This window comes from Phyllostomus hastatus, unplaced genomic scaffold (genome assembly GCF_019186645.2).
Source record: "Phyllostomus hastatus isolate PE091 unplaced genomic scaffold, TTU_PhHast_1.1 phas_contig_65, whole genome shotgun sequence".
NCBI lineage: Eukaryota > Metazoa > Chordata > Mammalia > Chiroptera > Phyllostomidae > Phyllostomus > Phyllostomus hastatus.
Genome location: NW_025333932.1, coordinates 10,644,894 through 10,654,536, shown reverse-complemented (window position 1 = coordinate 10,654,536; position 9,643 = coordinate 10,644,894). Strand labels below are relative to the sequence as shown.

General features: G+C 37.7%; 1 pseudogene; it reads right to left on the bottom strand.

Moving 5' to 3' along the window:
* Positions 1–318: 318 nt before the first annotated feature.
* On the bottom strand, positions 319–1,488 carry LOC123825789 (annotated as a pseudogene).
* Between the last annotated feature and the right edge of the window lie 8,155 nt (positions 1,489–9,643).

The window sequence follows — 9,643 nt, the reverse complement described above, 5'->3', positions numbered from 1 at the left end:
CCTACACTTACTGTCTGAGAGATAAATTTGCGTTACAGAAAAAACTAACTTTAAGGTTTAATTTTGTCTTTTAACCAGAGAAAACAACATACTCCTTAGGGAAACATGAGCAATTGAGAAGACAGGCCCTGGGTTAAAATTGTGATGACAAATGGAGTGGCTAGGCCTGCCTGAGGGAGAACCATGGACCCTGCCCTACCACTTGAGGGACAGCTCCTGTCTGACATTCAGTGGGCTGGTCCACAAGTCATGCAGAGCTGCTATAGATCTGAGTCATAAAAGTCTTCCAGCTCATGTGAAAATGAGCCCCATCCATCTTCAAATTCTTCCCCCACCTGCAGCCAAAAGCATAAGCAACATCTTACCCAGTTCAAAGGTGGCAACTTCCTCTTCATCATTGTCAAAGGGGTTGCTGTTCTTTCTTTCCTCAATGAGCTCCCAAAAATGTGTCCTTCATTGGGCCCATTATCTGCTTGATGATCTCACTTTGTGTCTCTGTGGCTCCTGTCTATGGCCATTGGGGTTATACATGCTTGTAAAAACAGTTCCTTCCCAATAGGCAGCTCCCAGGTCCTTTATCAAAATATCTACACACCTGCTGCTCATTGCCTTCTTGTATTTCTGAATGAGTTTCTGCCTCTCTTCTTTCTCCTCCACCCAGTCCTCACTTTGGGAATGACAAAGTTAGATGTGATCTGGCATTCTGGGAAGGACTTTATGATCTTGCTCTCAAATTGAGTAGCGCTCTTCCACTTGTGAATACACTTGAGACAGTAGGTGTAGTTACAGTTGGAGAGAATCTCAAAGCAGCATTCACTGGGGTTGACTTTCTCATAGACCACCTCCATGCAAATCCCACACACTTTGTCCTTATGGTGCTGGACAGAAAACAAGGGCTCCATGTCCTTCTCATGGGCCTCAGTGCAAGATTTTATGTGTTGTGATCTCTGGGCAGCATCTACCATATGGAGGACCTGCAACCCACACAGATCACAGGAGTCTCCATGGAGATACATGCAGTTCTCACCATAGCATCACTCTCCAACTGCAGCTTTATTTTCACTGCAGGATACTCCTTCTCCAAGTCTTCCTTGGTCACTGAGCCCCATAGGGGTGCCTCAGTGCAATAAAGGGAAGTACAGCCACAGTTGAGCTGCCCAGGAACAAACTAATGGTATTCACCGAGTCTTCTGAACCTACTCCTACAGCTGCAAAGTTTGAATTTCTTGACTCAGCCTCACCTGTATTCATTTCAATAATCAGTCTAACTACTGATGAGAGACTTAGGAAGCAGCTAGGGATGAATTTGCAGTTAGATCTGTAGCAGTCACTTCTTCCTGGTTAGTGGTTTGCTATGTTCATATCTGCAGCAATCTCCGTAAATATATAGTATCCTTGCTGAGAATACTTGCACTCTACACTGTATGGACTGTCAGAGTGGTCACGAGAGTAGCAGCAGTTATCTCCTTCCTTACAAACCCCATGCATGAAATACAAGGCTGGTCTTGAATGAAGTCAAGATGACATGGGTATCCTCCATGCCACATAGAAGGCTTCTAAAAGGTTTTGGAGAGGGTGAAATGAATTGGTGGTCATTTTAAGAACAAGAGAATGAATGAATTATTCAGGTTATTAAGCTAAACTTTTCATGATGCTTTCCTCCAGACCAAGCTTATTTCATTACAGAAATTAACATCTACACATGACCAGGGCTTCAATTCCTTAATTTATTATTTGTATTTGGTTTTCACTCTGTCTTCTAATTTCCTCAGTCCTCTTGAGTTATTTTTTTTATTCTCTCTCAGTAGTTATTAAATGGATTTTTATAACTACTTAGGATCATAACTCTTTCTTATCAAATATCTTCACTTCAGGGCTACCTTTTTTTCCACATTAATAAACATTCTTACTTCCTTTGTATTTCAGCCAAAAAATTAGCCCTTAATTCTATCCTTTAGATAAAACTTATCTTCTGCTTTTAGAGTTCCAAAAACATTCTAATTAATTTTTGAAAAGAACAATTACATTAGTCCTAAATACTGAAAACAAAAAGTGTGTACTATTTTTCCTTAGCCCTGAAGGCTTGATGATTTCTAAATTCAGCTTGGCATCTTAAAGTGCCATGAAATAATTAGAGAGATCACAGAAGATTATACTTCTCCTTGGCTAAAGGACAAAACATGTCAGCTCACCATATGCTACTCCTACATTTCAATGCAACCTTCTGAAAATGCATAAATTTGCAGATTTGATGTTTCTAAGCAACCACTTTAGTATTTTCAGCCACAAATTGGATGAAGGGTGCAGTGGAACCACATGAAGAAGAATTCATGAGAAGAACCCTGGGCAATGCCATTTGCACTCAGAGAGAAAGGAAAGTACACTTCCTCAGAGGTGTCTGTGAGTGGCACGTCAGTCTGGCTTTCATAATTTGTGAGAGTTGTCCCTCAATACAAAGAGGCAATTTTATAAGCATTTAAAATTCGTTTACTCATTTATTCATATAGTCAATATGGTATAAAGATGTTTGAACTCCATGACTCACAATGTAAGAACAGCCATAGACTATCTAAATTTTAATTTTGTCATCAGAATTTATCAAACATATAATCATGAATTCCTCTGAAAATTATTCAGTAAACTAGTAAAAATTTTGACATGAAGACACAGTGGTCCAAGGATTCATGCATCAAAAGCAAAAAAGTAGGTGAAGAACGTGATGTCTAGAATTAAAATAACCTAGGTCTTAATTCTAGCCCAATAACTTTTAGCTATACTATCCTAATAGAGGCATATAAACTCTTTTAACTCCAAAATGTAAATTATAATACATATCTGGAATACTATAATGATTAAATGAAAATAAACATAAATTTCTGAGCTATTATTCACTAATAACTATAATTTTACTTGTATATTAATGACTTACATGACCCCTCCTAATTATCTAACTTTTCTTTGGAAAAGATAGTGTGAAAATATTTTATTTCACTAGGAAAATAACTCTCTAACTTTCTGAAAATGCCAGTGTGAAATTCTTCAAGCACCATAAGGACATGTCAGGATATGTGCTAATTACTTATTTTCACATATCCTTAAGACAAAGCTTTACTTTCTGCTGACATTTATTGTACTCCAATATATCAAAGATCTTTGGGTCCATCTATTTGCATTTTTATCTCCCAGAGGCTGTTGGCCACGGTAATGATAAAACCCACCAAGGGAGTCAGTAATGAATAAAAATGTCATGTATTCAGCAGGAATCTACACACAAAGCAAACTCCTCCTAACCTCTGCCAAAATCCTGCCTCACTGAGGCTCTGGACCTGTTCCAGTTGTGTTTCAGCCTCTGGCCCTAAGTGCTCTACCTCTGGCTTCTCTTTTCATGCCCACAATTGTTGTATTAGAAGTGTCTTCCAATAGCCTTACTCTATTTACTATTACCCAGAGCCAAGAGGTTATTCATTCAGGAATGAGGAAATGCTTTCCTTGGCTTCTAATACAGTATATATTTAGTTTGCAGCCTTCCTCAGAAAATTTTATACTCCACTGAATATATTCTGTTAGCAACTAACACCTAAGACTTGTGTACTGCTTTTGACTTTCCAATATCTTTTCACAGTGATTTCATTTGATCCTCAGAGCTATTCTGCAAACTCAACTGGGCAGTTGCCATCATACCTGAAGAGGTAGTGATTGAAACAAATGACTTACCCAAGGGCACAGTGTGTGAAACTCTGACTTGGGAAGCCACCCACAGGAGTGTCTTTCCTAACACACTATTATAATGGTTTCAATAAAAGAGTATCTAATCAATAATGAACAGAGATATTTCATAATATGCCTGGAATATTTAATATGGAGTTGTCACAGGTGTGCACAGGTAACCAGGTTCTTAGTGATCGAGGACAAAGAATTGAACCGAACACACAAAGTTTATAGCATAAAGAAAGAGAGGAGGTTTATTAAGTGATAGTACACGCCACAGGACACGGGAGTGGGCCAGCTCTGAGCAGAGGAAAAAGGGACACATGGGCTGGGGGATTCTATTCTTATAGGGGCAGAAGCCCCCTTGCTAGTCTTTGGCGGGCTTTTCCTGCGCAGGTACAAGGAGTTGGATTTCAAAGCTACTGCGCATGTGTGGTTTCCCATGACTTTCTTGATTGGCTACTGGAGAAGGGAGTCCCACAATGTTATTTCATTATAATGATATTATAATGAATCAGGGGTAGCACACAGGCCCATTCTATATGATTCAGAGTTATCCGAGAAAACAGGAACAACCCATCTTAGGGGGTCTTTGTCATGTATAGATGTTTTCTACCTCAGCCCTGCGGGGCCTCTGGAGCTTCCTTCCTGACTACCTCCTGCCTCAGAGTGAGCTGTTTTTTTAACTTCATTTCTTTTGGTTTAATTATAGTTTTCTACATTTTTCCCACACAACTCTGTGCCCCACTCTAGCCATTGCCACTTCCTACCATTGATCCTTACCACCCTTTGGTTTTGTCTATATGTCCTTTATACATGATCTTGAAAATCCTCCTGCCTTTCTTCACACTATCCCCTCCTACCTCTCCTCTAGTTACTCTCAGTTTGTTCTTAATTTCAATGTCTCTGGTTATATTTTGTTTGCTTTATTCTTTGGTTGACTAGATTCCAGTTCAAGGTGAGACCACAAGGTATTTGTCCCTCACTGCCTGACTTATTTGACTTAGCATAATGCTCTCCAGTTCCATCCATGCTGTTTCAAAGGGTAGGAGCTCTACACAATGGAATTCTGCTGCATAGAATTCCATTGTGTAAATGTACCAGAGTTTTTTGATCCACTCATTTGCTGATGGGCACTTAGGTCACTTCCAGTACTTGGCTATTGTAAATTGTGCTGCTATGAACATTGGGGTGCATAGGTTCTTTTGGATTGGTGTTTCAGGGCTCTTGGGATATAATCCCAGCAGTGGAATTGCTGGGTCAAAAGGAAGATCCATTTTTAGTTTTCTGAGGAAATTCCATACTGTTTTCCATAGTGGCTGTACCAGTCTACATTCCCACCAACAGTGCACTAGGGTTCCCTTTTCTCCACATCCTCTCCAACACTTGTTGTTTGTTGTTTTGTTTGTGATGGCCATTCTGACCAGTGTGAGGTGGTATCTCATTGTGGTTTTAATTTGCATCTCTCTGATGGCTAGTGATGCTGAGCATCTTTTCACATGTCTCTGAGCCCTCTGTATGTCCTCCTTGGAGAAGTGTCCATTCAAGTTCTTTGCCCATTTTTAATTGTTTTTTTTTGTCTTCCTGGAGTGGAGTCATGTGAGTTCTTTATATATTTTAGAGATCAAACCTGATGCAGACACTGCTGGCCATTTCATGAATGAAATGAGACATTCACAGGGACTACCAAGTTTGGTGGAGGAAAAGGACAGCATAGCTTTTCTCTCAAAGGGAACAAAAAGCTGAGGCCTCCACCATCCCAGGCCTTTATTGGGTTTCTCTGCCCATTACATGATGGTCCTCATTTACTAAGCACAGATTTGCTTTAGGTGGTTACCTTTTACAGAAAACAAAGGAGCCAATGCTGCTAATCACATCACAGAAGAGGGATATTTGCAAATGAAAAGGCAAAAGCAGTTGAACTGGTTACACTAATTTTTGGAAGGTTTAGCATGCTTTTTAGGAAGTTGCTTTGCAGTAAATTTTAGCAAAAAGTAATACTCATAGTGGCCTAGGTACATTGCAGTCCTGATTCCCCACAAAAGAACCTATCTGTGGGCATGGGTTCTGTGCATCTCCAAGTGGGAGCAGAGCCCATGCCATGCAGAACAGTCTACCACACAAACCCTTGTTTGAGATATCATTAGCAACTATGTTTTCCCATATAGTTCGTTCTCTTTTCATTTTAAAGCTCTTTTCTTTAGCCATGCAGAAGCTTTTTAGTTTGATGAGGTCCCATTTGTTTATTCTTTCCTTTATGTCCCTTGCTTTAGGGAACATATCAGTAAAGATGTTGCTGTGTGAAATGTCTAAGATTTTCCTACCAATGTTTTCCTCTAGGACTTTTATGGTGTCATGGCTTATGTTTAAATCTTCTGTCCACCTTGAATTTATTTTTGTGTATGGTGTAAGTTGGTGATCAAGTTTAATTTTTTGTGCATGTAGCTGTCCAGATCCCCCATCATCATTTGCTGAAGAAGCAATTTTGATTCCATTTTGTGCTTTTGCCCCCTTTGTCAAATAGTAATTGACCATAGAGACTTAGTTTATTTTTGGACTCTCTAATCTTTTCCATTGATCTATATGCCTGTTCTTATGCCAGTACCAAGCTGTTCTGATTACAATGGACTTGTAATACAGTTTAATATCAGGTATTATGATCCCTCCTACTTTGTTCTTTCTCAAAGTTGCTGTGGCTATTTGGGGTAGTTTATAGTTCCATATAAATTTTTGAAATGTTCATTATATAACAGTGAAATATGTCATTGGTAGTGTAATAGTCATTGTGTTGAATCTATAGGTTGCTTTGGGTAGTATGGACATTTTGGTGATGTTAATTCTTCCAATCCATGGATATGGTACATGCTCCGCTTGTTTGTGTCTTCATTAATTTCTTTATTTAGCATTGTGTAGTTTTCTGAGTGTAGGTATTTTACATCTTTGGTTAGGTTTCTTCCTAGTTACTTTCTTTTTCTTGTTGCTGTAGCAAATGGGATTTGTTTCCTGATTTCTGTTTCTGATATTTCACTGTTGGTATACAAAAATGCCTTTGATTTCTGAATATTGACTTTGTATCCTGCTGTTTTGCCAAATTCATTTTTAGTTTGAGTAGTTTTTTTGTTGGATTCTGTAAAATTTTCTATGTATACCATCCTGTCATCTGCAAACAATGACAGTTTTGTTTCCTCTTTTCCAATTTCTGATACTTTTTATATGTCTTTATTTTTTTATTATTGTTTATTCTATTACAATTGTCCCAATATTTCCATCTTGCCCCCTCCACCAAGCCCACCCCTGGCTCCCACAGTCAGTCCTCACACTGTTATTCATGTCCATGGCTCATTCATACATGTTCTTTGACTAGTCCCTTCCCCTTCTTGCCACCATTCCCTCCTGGCAGCTGTCAGTCTGTTTCACATTCCCATGTCACAAGTTCTTTTTTGCACATTAGTTTATTTTGTTTGTTAGATTTGTTTTAAAAGTGAGATCATATAGTATTTTTTTTCACCCACTGGTTTATTTCACTTAGCATAATACTCTCCAGTTCCAACCATGCCATCACAAAAGACAAGAATTCCTTCTTTGTTTCTGCCGCATAATATTCCATTTTGTAAATATACCAGAGTTTTTTAATGCTCTCATCTATTAATGGGCACATAGGCTGTTTCCAGCACTTGGCTATTGTGAATTGTGATGCTATGAACATTGGGGTGCATAAGTTCTTTTGAATTGTGTTGTAGGATACTTAGGGTATATTCCCAGCAATGGAAACTCTGGATCAAAAGGCAGTTCTACTTTTACATTTTGAGGAAATCCCATACTGTTTTCCACAGTGGCTGCACCAGTCACATTCTTACAAACGGTGCAAAAGCATTCACTTTTCTGCACAACCTCACTAGCAATTGTTTGTTGATTATGTTGGCCATTCTGACAAGTATGAGGTCATATCTCAATGTGCTTTTAATTTGCATCTCTCTGATGGCTAGTGATGTTGAGCAGCTTTTCATATGTCTATGGGTCATCTGTATGTCCTTCTTGGAAAAATGTCCTTTCAGATCCTTTGCCCATTTTTTTAATTGGGTTTTTTTGTCTTCTGGCTATTGAGTCATGTGAGTTCTTTATATATTTTGGAGATCAAGTCATTTTGTGATGTATCATTGGCTAATATATTCTCTCATAGTCCATTCCCCTTTCATTTTGATGATGGTTTCTTTAGCTCTGCAGAAGCTTTTTTAATTGAATGCATTCCCACTTGTTGAATTTTCCTTTATATCCCTTGTCCTAGGAGATATATTGAAAAAATATTGATACATGGGATATCTGAAATGTTACTGCTTATATTTTCTGCTAGGACTTTTATGGTATCATGAATATTTAGATATTTTATCCATCTTCAGTTTATTTGGTGTGTGATGTAAGTTGGTGGTCTATTTTCCATTTTTCTGCATGTACAGTCCAGTTCCCCCTGCACCATTTATTGAAGAAACTATCTTTACTCCACTGCGTGCTCATGTCCCCTTTGCAAATATCAATTGACCACAGAGACATGGGTTTATTTCTGGGCTCTCTGTTCTGTCCTATTGGTCTATGTGTCTGTTTTTATGCCAGTATCAGACTGTTTTTATCACAGTGACCTTGTAGTTTAGTTTTATATCAGGTATTGTGATCCCTCCAACTATATTCTTCTTTCTCAAGATTACTGAGGCTACTCAGGTCCTTTTTTCATTCCATAAATTTTTGCAATGTTTGTTCTAGATCCATTAAATATGACATTGATATTTGAATAGGAATGTATTGACTCTCCAGATTGCTTTGGGTAGCATGAACAATTTAATGATGTTAATTATCCCAATCAATGAACATGGTATATGCTTCCATTCATTTGTATCTTCCTCAATTTCTTTCTTGAGTATTCTGTAGTTTTCCAAGTACAGGCCTTTAATTTCCTTGGTTAAATTTATTTCAAAATACTTTATTTTTCTTGTTGCTTTAATAAATGGGATTATTTTAGTTTCTCTTTCTAATGGTTCATTGTTGGTGTACAAAATGCCATTGATTTATGACTATTGGCTTTGTATCCCACTATTTTGCAATATTGATGTATTAGGTTGAGTACTTTTTTGCAGAGATTATAGTGTTTTCCATGTACTCTATCATGTCACCTGAAAATAATGACAGATAGTTTTACTTCCTCCTTTCTAATTTGGATGCCTTTTATTTCATTTTCTTGTCTGACTGCTATGACTAGAACTCACAGTACCATGTTGAATAATAGTGGAGAAAATGAACACCCTTTACTTGTTCTTGATTTTAAGGGAAAAGCTTTTAGGTTTTGCTCATTGATTATTATGTTGGCAGTAGGTTCTCATATATGACCTTTATTATATCGAGGTATGCTTCCTCTATTCCCACTTTGCTGAGTGTTTTTATCATAAATGGGTCCTGTATTTTATAAAATGCTTTTTCAGCATCTATTGATGTGATCATGTGATTTTTGTCCTTCATTATTATATATTAGGTATTGATTTGTGAATATTGTATCACCTTTGCATGCCTGGGATAAATTGTACTTCTTCATTGTGTATAATCTTTTTAATGTATTGCTGGATCCAGATTGCCAATATTTTGTTGAGGATTTTAGTATCTGTATTCATCAGAGATTTTGGCCTGTAATTTTTTTCTTTGTTGTGTCTTTAGCTGGTTTTGGAATTAAGATAATACTGGACTCATGAAAAAAGTTTGGGAGTCTTTCCTCTTCTTGAATTTTGGAATTGTTTGTGAAGGACAGGAGTTAGTTATTTTTTGAATGTTTGGTAAAATTCACCTGTGAAGCCATCTGGTCCATGGATTTTGTGTGCCAGCAATTTTTTTATTACTACTTCAATTTAACTAGTTGTTATAATATTATTCAGGCTTTCTGACTCTTCTTGATTCC